Below are 12,774 nucleotides of genomic sequence, written 5' to 3'. Positions count from 1 at the left end.
ATTGTTGTAGAGTTGGTCTTTTTTGATGAACTCTCTCAGATTCTGTTTATTTGTATATATTATACACTTGGTTATTGATTTCCAGCTTCATTCCATTATATTCAGAAAAGATTCTTTGTATAATTTCACTCTTTTAAAATTTAATGAGACTTGTTTTTGACTGAACATGTTTTCTATCCAGGAGAATGATCCATGTGCATTTGAGAAGAACGTATTTCTTGCTGTTTTGAGGCAAAATGTTCTGTATATGTCTGTTAAGCCCAGTTCATTTATCATGGTATTTAAGTCCTCTCTTTTCGTATGGCCTTCTATCTAAATGTACCATTTATTGTTGAAAGTGGTATATTGAAGTTTCCAGCTAGTATCGTAGAGGTGTCTATTTTTCCCTTCAGGTTCACCAGTATTTGCCTCATGTTTTTGGGGGCACACTGATGATATGCATAAATATTTGTGATTGTGATTTCTTCTTAGTGGCTTTCCCCTTGTATTAATATATAGTGCTCTTTGTCTCTTACAACAGTTTTTTAAAGATTTATTTATTTATTTATTCTATTTCTCTCCCCTTCCCTGCCCTCCCTCCCAGTTGTCTCCTCTCTGTGTCCATTCACTGTGTGTTCTTCTGTGTCCACTTATAATCTTGTCAGTGACACCAGGAATCTGAGTCTCTTTTTGTTGCATCATCTTACTCCATCTGCTCTCCGTGTGTGTGGCACCACTCCTGGGCAGGCTGCACTTTTTTCACACCGGGTGTCTCTCCTTACAGGACACACTCCTTGTGCGTGGGGCTCCCCTATGTGGGGGATACCCCTGCATGGCACGGCACTCCTTGCACACATCAGCACTGCATGTGGGCCAGCTCATCACATGGGTCAGGAGGCCCTGGGTTTGAACCCTGGACCTCCCACGTAGTAGGTGGACATTCTATCTGTTAACCCAAATCTGCTTCCCAACAGCTTTTGACTTGAAGTCAAATTTATCCAATATTAGCATAGCTACCCCAGCTCTGTTTTGGTTCCTATTTGCATGGAATACCTTTTCCATCCTTTCATTTTCAATTTATTTGTTTCTTTGGGTGTAAGGTGAGTCTCTTTTAAACAACAGATACCTGGGCCATGATTTTTTATCCTTTCTGCAACATGTGCCTTTTGATTAGGGTGATTAATTTAATAACATTCAGTGTTACTATTGTAAAGACAGTATGTACTTAAACTATTTGGTCCTTTGGTTTTATATGTCATATCTTTTCTCTTTGTCTTTTCCTTTTTTGCAAACTCCTTTTCATGTATAGTAGCTCTTTTGTGAATGATCTGCCTGGTCACTTCCCTTTTTCTATTTCTATATATCTATATATTTATATATATTAAAATACATTCTTTGTGGCCACCCTGAGGTTTATATTATACAACCTACATCTATAACCTCCAAATTCAAAAAGATATCAACTTAGCTTCAATAGCATACATGTTTTCTGCTCCCATATCACTGTTTCCTCTCTTTATGTTGTTTATGTCCCACTTTACCACTTTATATTTGGCATGTCCATTATGAGGAAATATGCCCTTTTTTTGTTCAATTGTAGTCTTACTCATACAGGAATTAGAGAATATAGTTGAATATTGAGTATCTAGCATCTTTGGGTTTTACATTTACCCAAACTGATAATCCTAATTTCTTTACACTACCCCAGCCACACTTATCTTTTATTTTTCCTTTCAGTGTGTAGATAATCTGTTTATTACTTCTTGTAGAACAGGTCTCTTGTTGAGGAACTCTTTTAGTTTCTGTTTATCTGTGAATCTTTACACTCTCCCTCATTTTGAAGGATAGTTTTGCCAGATAAAGAATTTTTGACTGGCAGGTTTTGTCTTTCATTATCTTGAATCTATCATACCACTGCCTCTTACTTCGATGATTTCTGATGGAAAAAAAATTATTTAGGATCCCTTATGTGATGAATTGCTTTTCTTGTGCTGCTTTCATATTTCTGTCACCTTTGAAGTTTAATTTGTTCCCTTGACAGGAGTCCTATCTTATTTTTTCTTGGTATGGCTTGTAAATTTTTGCTGATGTCTGGGCATCTGATCACTTTTGCATTAACTCTGGAGACCACTATTTCCCTCTGACTAGAGTTTCTTGTTAATTGGATTTGTGATAAGGTCTTACCTTTAGAGTAGCCTATGTTTAACTCTTCAGCTCTTCTTCATCTGATTCTTGCCTTGATTATATGTTACACTTTTTAAGATTGCATTTTTGTGCAACTGTTTCACCTCAAGGAGAAAGCACCCTTTCCTCTGTTCCTTCTCTGAAACTCTTGTTTTTTTCTATTAGTTTTTGTGAAAAAGTTTCTCCCCAGTTCCTGTAATTTGTTTAAGTTCTCTTCTGCTTTCTGTTTCTCCTTTTCCATAACCTTTAAATTCTGTTTTACAGCAACTTAGCCGTCCCCCCCCCCCCACCCTTTTCTTCAGTGATCCTTTTCTGCCTCCAATCTCTTCCATATTAAGATATCCCACCCCAGGGACCCAGATGGGGTCAATGAAAACAAGGGTATCAATCCAGAAGTGTCTGCTTTTCACTTTGGTGGTCCACCAATAGAGACTGGATTGATTGTGGACACCTCTTTCAAACAGTTCTGCCACAGTCTCTCATTTTTTAACCTCTTCGGACCCTTTTGTATGCCACATTCCTCCACTGCTTGTGCTCTGCCCTAGTGTCTGCAGATTTGGGTTCCTGTGCCAGGATATGTGTAGAACTCTATCTCAGGGCTGTGAGCAGCTCTACAGCCTGCAATAATGGCAAGAAAGACCTGTGCTGTGCAGCCTCTGCATGAATGCTCAGCTGTGCAGAACTACGTGAGGGGTCCAGTCTGCCAGGTCCTTACCTGAAATTGTATATTGTTTTTTCCTTACTTTCATTCAACATTTTTGGATTCCTTCTCCAGTCTCTATCATCTTCCAGAGTTCCAAGCAAGTAGGATTTGTAATTTTATTAGTTTATTCTGAGGGGAGACTTTTCCAGGGGATGTCTTACATTGCCATGTTGATAACCTCAATATTATTCCTAGGATTTTAAGGTTACCTTTTTAAAACTTTTAATTTTAATTTTTTAGCTTGACTGTGTTGTGACTAGCTATGACTTTCTTTGCACATCCTTTGCTTAGAATTCCAGAACTTTTAAATCTATGGATTAAGGATTTCCATCATTTTTTGGAAAGTTCTAAGGCAGTATTTTCTTTAATATTCCTTTTGCCCCATTTCTATCTCTTCTCCTTCTGACACCTAACTACACCTATGTTAGGTCATTTGACTAGGTCATGCATGGTGGATTATTCTCTGAGCTGTTTTATCTATCCTGTTTCTCCTGGTGCTTTAGTTCAACTATTTTCTATTGTTTTGTCTTTGACTTCACTGATTATGGTAGTTTGAGACTATGTACATCAGAGGATCATGTCCTTAATAATCCATTCCGATGGACATGAACCTATTGTAGGTGGGAACTTTGATTACATTATCCCAGTTAAATGCCTCTGATTACATTACTTTGTTAAGTCATGACCCAGGGTGGATCTTGATCCCCTTAATGTAGTTCTTTATACATAGGATGAATATGGAAAGATACCCAGAGAGAAAGATTCCCAGAAGCTGAGAAAGGAAACCCTGGAAGCCAGGAGCTAAATCAATGAAGTCTATGAGGGAGAAATCCATTAGAGCAAGAAGTTGAAATCAATGGAACCTGCAAGTGAGATAGCCACAGAAGGAGCAGCCAGAAGGTGAAAGCAATGGAGCGTGGAGGAGAAGACAGAGTCTGGCAGATGCTGTGGTTGTGCACTGCCATGTGGCAGGGGTCCAGGATTTCTGGCAGTCATATCTTTGGGGAGAGACCTTCACCTGGTGTCTTGATTTGGACATTTTTCTCAGCCTAGAATTGTAAGTTTATAAATTTTAAAATCTCTATTGTAAAAGCCAACCCATTTCTGGTACATTGCCTTGGAAACCTTTAGCAAACTAATCATGTCTTCTGTGTCCAGTCTGCTGCTATTCAAAATGAGTTCTTAATTTTGGGTATGTTGTTTTGCAGTCACAAAATGCCCAATTAATTCTTTTAGATGGTTAACTGGTTTTCTATTGAAATTCTCCATTTTTTCAGAATTTTGCTCTATTTTCTTGAACATATTGATTATAGTTATTTTAAAGTCCCTTTTTTCTAATTCTAACATCTGGAATTTCTGTCAGGCTGCTCTTATTGACTGTTTTTCTCTTAAATATTAGTCACGTTTTATGCTTCTTGGTGTGTCTTCAATTTGTTTTTCTTCATGATGGACATTGAGTATAAAATAGCCAGAAACACTGGTATTAAGAGTTTGCTTTTCTAGATTCAGAGGAACTGAAATGAACTGGATCACAGCATAAATTAGTAATAGTCTGCTTTTTAATGTGAGACTACCATAGGCTTTTTTATTTATCTCCCCTCCCCCTTGCGGCTTGCTTGCTGTCTGCTCTCTGTGTCCATTTGCTATGCACTCTTCTGTGTTTTTTTTACTTGTCTTCCTTTTTCTGTTGTGTCACCTTGCTGAGTCAGCTCTCCACAGAGTTTGCGGGCTGGCGGCTCTCCGCATTGTGTGGGTGAGGCTGCCTTCACAAGGAGGCCCCGGGACGCGAACCCAGGGCCTCCCATATGGTAGACGGGAGCCCAACCGATTGAGCCACAGCCGCTTCCCTACCACAGGCTTTTAATTTGGGGCATAGATAGTATATTCCTTGCCCAGTGTCACTGATTCAGTTAGATTCTTACTATTTTTAAGCTCTCCAGTGTCCTGCATAATACTCTTCCTAAATTTGACAACTATCTTGATGAAGAGACTGACAGAAATATGAGCAGTCTCCAGTTCTCAAGTGGGGCTTTTCTTCCAAATACTACAAAACAAGGAACGTTTTCAACCTTTCTCTTCCAATTCCTGAGGCACTCCTGCAGCCCCTGATTCAGCAAGTAAAGCATGGAGGGAATACGACTATCGTGCATTCAGGACTCCCTGAGTTTATAAATTGTAGTACCACACCTTTTCAATATCTAAAATCTTTACTGGTTTCTCTGTTTTTTCCCCAGTAGTGTGCCTTCATTCCAGCCAATCCAAATCCTCTGTCTCAATCCAGAACCTGCCAATGTCCTTAGGCAATAAAGCAGGCACTCACCCCTTTGCTTACTTTTGCAGGTCTCCTCTCTGCTCATTCAGTCCTCCTTGCTTCCTTACCTAGTCATTGCCTTTAAAAATTCTGCCTTTCACATTTTTTGACATTTTAAAATTATGCAGTAAAGGAGTTTTCAGTTGCTTTCTTCTCCACCCTACCTGGTAAAATCAGACCATCTTTACTCTTTATTCTTAATTGTGCCTACCAGTGCAATCACAATTTTCATGTGTAAATAAAACTTGTCATTTGTAATGTCTAAAATATGTATTTGTTAATTTTTTGTTATTTTATTTCTAAGCATATAAAAAGGTAATTCAAAGTATTACTTTGGCCCTTAAGTGTTTTAACTGTGTAGAATTGTTATATATTATCAGTGATATAATTTCAGTTTTATTTAATTGCACAAATATGGAAGACTTAAATTTTAAGTTAAATTAGTTTAACAATAATAAATTTAAAATATTGAGAATATAATTTAATTCTTCTTTGATTGTGTAGTTTAAGGAAATCATGTTAAAAGCTACAAAGAATTAAACTGTTCTCTAATCACTCTAAGCTATTCTATTTTTTAACTAATTAAAGAGCCTATTTAAGGACTTCACAATCATATTCTGTCATACAGTGACATCCACTTAGCATTTCTTTTATATGATTTCTCCCTGTTACCTCCAATATCTTCCAGTGGTGTCATTTATGGCATTAATACACAGAAATTCTCACCCATATATCCTGAGTGCACGTCAATTAATGTAACTAAAGGTAACAAAATTATAACTTTTACAGTCACTGTTCCAAATTTTGATTCCCTTCTTTTCATCCCAGTTTACTTAAGTGATACCGTCATCTACTCCATCACCCCAGAATAGGAGTGAGTGATCCTCATCTACCACCTGCTCTGACGCTCACACCCAGATGGCCACCATACTCTGCTAATTTACTGCTTGATCATCTTCCACGTCTGCCCCATCCTTTCCACTGCTGTGTAGTTTCAAGTCTTTGTACATTGTCATGGTTTAATTCCTCATTATCTCTTAACTGAAATAGTAGAAGATTACTATGTAATCTTCTTTTTGATATAATTTTATGCTGAAAACTAGTCCCAGAACAGTTTCCGTAAAGAATAAATTTCATCATGTTATTCCCATCCTTAAAGATCTTTCCTCATTCTCTGATTTCTAAAAATGAAAGAAAAAAAATAAAGGGTGCAAGTTCCTTTGCCCTAGTCAAAGCTCTTCAAATTAATCATTTACTTCTTTCAAGCCTCATCTATTCCTTAAACCCATGAAATCTATGCTCCAGCCACTTAACAGATTGTGCTCCTCTATTTTAATATGTCATGCCCATTCAAGTCCTTGTGCTTTTGTATATGTTACAACTTGCTTACTTTGTAACAAGCCATCTGCAAGACATTTGTCAATTCCAATGAGTTTACATTCTCATAGTTGCTAATCCTTCAGTTTCCTGTTCTCATTAAAACCCTCCTCCTCACATTTCACTTCCTATGCCTTTGTCTTTCTTGCCACTGGAGTTCAGATATTGGATACCCTTCTTTTTGTTTGTTTTATGTGCCCTAGTCAACAGTCACTCAGGCATTTGTGTGTGTGGCAGATTATCAATGAAATGAGGCTGAAATAACTGGGTAAGGAGCAATAGAGCAGTGCTTCGGCCATGATTGCATTCCCGGGGCTCTAGTATCGTTCTGTTTCTTGATCTAGTGATGGTCATTAGGATGTGTGCATTTTGAGAAAAATTCATGTGGAGTTACAATTTCTGTAATTTTCTATATTAATATTTTAGTAGTTTATATTAGCTCTCCCCCAAATAGAAATCCTTTGGTCACTATATCCAAAAATAATTTATTCCTGTCTAACACTTCTCCACAGCACACCCCCTCCCGCATGCCCAATCCCCCGCCGGGTTTCTGCCACTGTATTTCTTAATCACACTCCCTTTCTTTCCTGGTAACACTAATCTCCACTCTTCTTACCATCTTTACACAACAAAATATCTCTTCATTTCATATGTACAGTTGTTTACCTATTTCTTTGTTTTCTAGGCTCCTTCAAAAATTCCACCCTTTGAGATGGGATGCTCACCTTTTGAGCCCAAAGCTGTTGATAAAGTTACTTTGCCACACAGAAGGCCATGATTCCAGAGAATTCTATAGGAGCTGAAGCAGTTACAGTCAATAGATCTTTTTTCCACTCTTACACTAACATATAAATTCCATTTTTTTCACGTGGTTTCACTGGCATGTAGAGATTTTATGTTCATCTTTCTCCTTTAGGTTATATATTTCCCAAGGAGAGCAGCTGTCTTATTTAGCTCTGATTCCCAAATGTCCAGCAACACACCTTGTATGTAGCAGACATTTGATAAATGTTGTTAGATAAATGTGACTTTACTTATCATAAGCCTAAATAATGTTACATTGGCTAGAAGACCCAGAAAAACGGTTTCCAATCTGTGAGCTGCAGGCCCCCAATAAGTCTCTGTCAATCTATTGCCTGTGTCCAGAATCTTTATGAGAATGAGCATTGTCAGTACACTGGAGATACTTGTGTGTGTGTATGGACCTTATTTTTATTGTGGTTGACAAATTACAAATTTATTTTAAGAGTTCCTGAAATCAGGGGAGGCTGGAGGTGCATGCTTAGGAGTCCACTGCACCTGGAATCCAGAGGAATTGGGACCATGATGTGTGCTTCTCTCCTCAAGTACAGCATGATGGGGGACACAGGTGTGGGCATGTCATGTCTGCAGTTTACCAACAAGGGGTTCCAGCTTGTTCACATCCTCCCAATCAGTGTGGGCTTTGAAGCCCATCTGGTCAACAGTGATGGAAAACAAATCAAATTGCAAATTTGGGAAATAACCAGGCAAGAAGCCTTTTGTTCTACCACCCATTTCCACTACAGGGGAGCAGTTGGAGCACTGTTGGTGTACGAAATTATATGTATGAAGGTGTAGAACCTTCAGCCACCTCAACACATTGTCAGAGGATGCCCAGCAACAGTCCAGCTACAAGGTGCTGGGCATCATGTTGATTGGGAACAAGAGACCTAGAGTCCTGCATGGATGGAAAGGTCTTTGCTCAGGAGTATGGGCTTACATTTATGAAGACTTCAGCCTCCAGTGTTGAAGAGGCCTTCATTAATACAGCCAAAGAAATATATAGGAAGATCCAGTAGGGTTTGTTTGATGTCCACAATGAGGCAAAGGGCATCCAGACTGGGCCCCTGCAACATATTTCACAATCAGGGGGACATTGCGCCTCCCAGCCAAGCTCTCCTGATTTAAGGAGTAACTCCAGCTGTTGTTAAACATCTGGCCTGAACTCTTTTTTACTTCCTGAAACAGGTTCAGATCAACAGGCATAAAGGAAGAGGTCTTGTTTGCTTTGGCTGAGAACAGCCTCTTTCTAAGGTTGATGACTTGCCTCTCCACTTACAGAACAAGGAAGGATTTGGGGCCTTACTGACCTGTCCTTCTTCAGGGACATTCCTTATTGATTAGTGCTCGTCACATCCTCCTATTTTAATTTCTAGAATGTTAGGATCAAAGTTTACTGTCACTATAGTTAAAATTTTTTTAAAAATTATTTTATAAGTATACATAATCTGCTTCCCACCAAGAACTAGACACAAGGGTCAAGAACATTGTCTTCGAGCCCTTAAGACTGCTGGGATCTAGCTGGCTTTGGGTGAACAGCTCCTCTACCTAGAAATTTCATTGAGACTCACTTCCTTGCCTTTGGGTGTCCACTTGCCACTTCTTGGGAATTATTGCAGGGGGCAGTTCCTTCTACTTTAAGTTGTTCAGGGATGCTGACAGCTTCTCTACCATCCGGCTGTTAAGTTCTTTCTCTTAGAGTAGCTACAAAACGTTTGATACCAGTAGAGTGGGTTCTGGACCTCTGGCTATTTATAATCATTACCAAAAGGAAATTTTCCTTCCCTGCTCATTTTGTTTTAGGGATCTTACGCTGCAGTGTCTTTCATCAAATAGACCTCTACCATTTTAATACGCTCACTTCTTACTAGACCTGTTTACATTTTCTACTCTAACCAAGCTAATTTGCTTTCTGTACATGAAATATTTATTCCCGCTCTCATGCCTTTGCATGTGCCCTACTCATCACTGATATCATACTCAACATCCAAGCTTTTCCTTCAGGAAGCTTTCTGTGACTGAATAGGGACTTCTAAGCAAATATCGACATAGTACCCCTTAGCTTTCATGTGCTGTTTATAGTTATTTGTATGTCTATTAACTTATATATGTTTTGTAATTTTTGTGGGGGGATCTGGTCCCCCCATTTAGGGTGTAAGCTTCTTTAGAGTAGGAACCACATCATCCATTTATTTTTGTAAACCCCCATCTTCCTACACAGTGTTGAGTGCTTATTATACAATCACTGAATTTGACTGACTTAGACAGGCTCTTTAAGAACAGGTTCATTTCAGACTTCAGAGGAAACAAAAGGCCTTAGAGACAGCTCGTTGGTTACTCTATCTCAATTTCTCCCATCTGCTTACCCTGGGTTCCACATTGCTCTTCTCCTTCTCCTCTCCCACCCTTCCCTGGCTCTTTGCCTCCATTCCATACAGCAAGCAATGGGACTGCCTACTTCCAGCTGTCAAATAAGTGGTATTTCAGGAATTCTCCTTTTCAAAAGGATGTAGCATTACCTTAGCCTAATTTCCCTTTGCTTCACTCAGCTAGTATCCTTATAGGTCAATTGCTATATCTTATTATCTTGGTTTCCCATTCTCTTCCATAGAACTGAGGATTTTTAAACAAGTATTTTGTTGCTCATAAATTGTTTCATTATTAAATATATGCATGTAAAAAGAGTTACTGAAATAAGAGTTTATGGTATCTGTTTTCTAAGTCAAAAGACACTAAAAATACAAATAGCATTCTTGGAGTGTGTGAAACTAAAAGAATTTCTATTTTGAAACAGGTTGGCAACAGTAGCTTGAAAGTATATTTGTCTTTCTGTTATAGTAAGTTTGTAGCTAGAGGTGGTCACAATGTCTTTGAAGAATAAGGATTTATCTACTTCCATCTTTTTTTCCCTTTTAAACTATACATCCGTAGTTTAATCATTGCTCAAAATACTTTGGGGTCTCTCAGTCTGAAAATATGGCTGGAAAGCCAAAACAGTTTGTTGAGAGTAAATAATTGTTTGGGTAAGAGTAACTAGAACAGAGAAATAGTTTCGTAAGGGCAAAATAAAGACTATTCTACCACAATATTAATTACCATATACTGAAGAAAAAATTTGATTGTATTATTCTGGTGTATGCAGTGAAATTTACTGAGCAGAATCCCATTTCTGTTTTTGTATCAACCACATAATTAAGGTAATAGAATTTGATGTGACAGCATTGACTTGACACAATTCTTGGATTATGTATGTTTTGATACTTTTTATTACCAGCAAAATTGATTCTTCATCTTGGAATGTGCTTTCAGGAAATACAACATAGAGCTAGATCAAGGCCCAAGATACCAACATATGAAAATTTTGAGAAGAATAATTTGGCATATTTATTATTTGAAGTTACAGAGTTTAAGAATGAGAGTAATTATCCATCCAAGTAAGTTTTTGGCTTTTAAAATTTTCCATGATGAATATCTACCATCAAAAACTCCTCAGAGAGATCACCAGAAGAAAAGCCTTACATCTGAAACTTCAAATATTTCCAAATTCTTAAGCAGTGTAATTGGAACCCAAGATGTGTTAAAGATACTTAAAGTAAACCAAAGACCAATCTAGTTTGTTCAGGTACACAAGGTGCATTAGGTAAAATATGGAAATTAGGTCCAGAAGACCTAGTTAAAGACACTCAAACCTGTAATATACTATGTAAGCTAAGGCTCAGTTTCTTTGTGTGTAAATTAGAGATCATTATTTAAAAATAATACTTAACTCACAGAATTCCAGTGAGGTTTAAATCTGATGATGTATAGGAAGTCACCTAAAAATGTGATGAGAAGATGTCTGCTCCCCAATAAAGATAAAGTAATAGAGACTGAATTTACTCTCCTGCCTAAAATAGCAAGAACAAAAAAGAGGCAAAATATATAAAAACAGTTATCAAGGCCCTGGACATCGAGTGATGAAAGACATCTATTTTTAAGAGACAGGAAATAAGCGCGGTGAGTGCTCTAAGTTGAGAGTTTGGAAATAAGTACTCAGGTAGGCCAAGGACGTTAGAGTTCACAGAGCTAAGGACTGTGACTTTATATTAGGAAAGATTCCTTAAATATGACACCAGAAGCACAATACAAGATGAAATAATAGATTGAACTTTATGAAAATTAAAAACTCTGCTCTTCAGAGGATCTTGTAGAGAGAATTAAAAGCAAACCACAAGTTGGGAGAATTTGAAAATCTTATCTCTGTATCCAGGCTATATAAATTCTCAAAAAAATTCAGTCATAATTCAATTAAAACATTTGAAAAAGCACTTTTTCAAAGAAGATATAAGGACTGCAAATAAATACATGAAAAGATTCTCAACATCATCATTCATTAGGGAAATGAAAACTTAAACCACTGTAACACCCTATTATACATATAATAGAATAGTTGAAATTATAAATCTTGGTCATACTGAGGTATGGAAAGAATGGAGAGGAATAAGTGCATTCATACACTGCTGGTAGGAATGTAAAATGATTCAACCACTATGGAAAACAGGTGGTCAGTTTCTAAAAATGTTAAACAAACATTTCCCATGTAATGCACTAGTTCCCAGTGCCAGGACATTTTTCAGCAGTTGCTCCTTCCAGAAAAGCTAACAGTCCTAAGACCCAGGTATCAAATTCCTTAGTTACTAGAGCTTTGGTGTGGCAGGGATAGGCTGAATACCCACCAAATACATTTCTTCTTCTTGAGCACTTAGGAAAGTATCATATGCAAACCTACCTTACAGTTGTTGAGTAATATTGGCCAATAGAATATGGATAGAAGTGATGCGTGTCACTTACAAGCCTGGTGTCTAAAGTTTCCCCGAGACGCTAGGCTCCCCCCTCCATGTGAAGGAAAACAAAGGAATCAGAGATGGCAAAGTCATAGGACGGAAGGAGCTCAGATCCCTGAATCACTTCAAGGAGGAGCACTCAGAGGCCTTCACCATGTGCTTCAGTCTGCAATGTGAGCAAAAAATAAACTCTTATTGGATTAAGCTACAAGGAAATGTTATCATAGAAAGTACTGTTAATTACCCTGACTCTATTTGCCTTCCTACTGCTACTGATGGGCAGCCTTTTGTCATGATGTTTAAATGTCAGTCTACTCCAAAGTGACTGCTAGAATTAAAAGGTCCATCTGTTACCATGGTGATTACCACTGATCCTTTCCACTCAATGTATTTTGCAATACATACTAGGACATTGGGCCTATTGTTTCCAAAATATTTTATTTGCTCTAAGCCTATCAGAACAGATTCTAAATATAATCTTATATAGCACCTGACTTATTTTTGGGAAAGGAATTTTTGGTACAAATTCAGTACACTTATTAAATTTATATCATATCTTCTTTATCAAGTTTTCATTTTTTGAGCATCTTACTTAT

At 37.7% G+C, this 12,774-nt stretch overlaps 1 protein-coding gene and 1 pseudogene across 2 annotated transcripts in view; both read left to right on the top strand.

The window, feature by feature from the left end:
* Positions 1–12,774, top strand: part of GRM5 (glutamate metabotropic receptor 5) — a 548,158-nt gene that overhangs the window by 407,512 nt on the left and 127,872 nt on the right. The gene's annotated exons all lie outside the window — the stretch shown is intronic.
* On the top strand, positions 7,878–8,506 carry LOC101445157 (ras-related protein Rab-2B pseudogene; annotated as a pseudogene).

The sequence above is a fragment of the Dasypus novemcinctus genome, chromosome 10, assembly GCF_030445035.2.
Source record: "Dasypus novemcinctus isolate mDasNov1 chromosome 10, mDasNov1.1.hap2, whole genome shotgun sequence".
NCBI classification, from domain to species: domain Eukaryota; kingdom Metazoa; phylum Chordata; class Mammalia; order Cingulata; family Dasypodidae; genus Dasypus; species Dasypus novemcinctus.
Note: the sequence above shows the minus strand (reverse complement) of the source record. Positions and strands in the feature narration are given on the sequence as shown.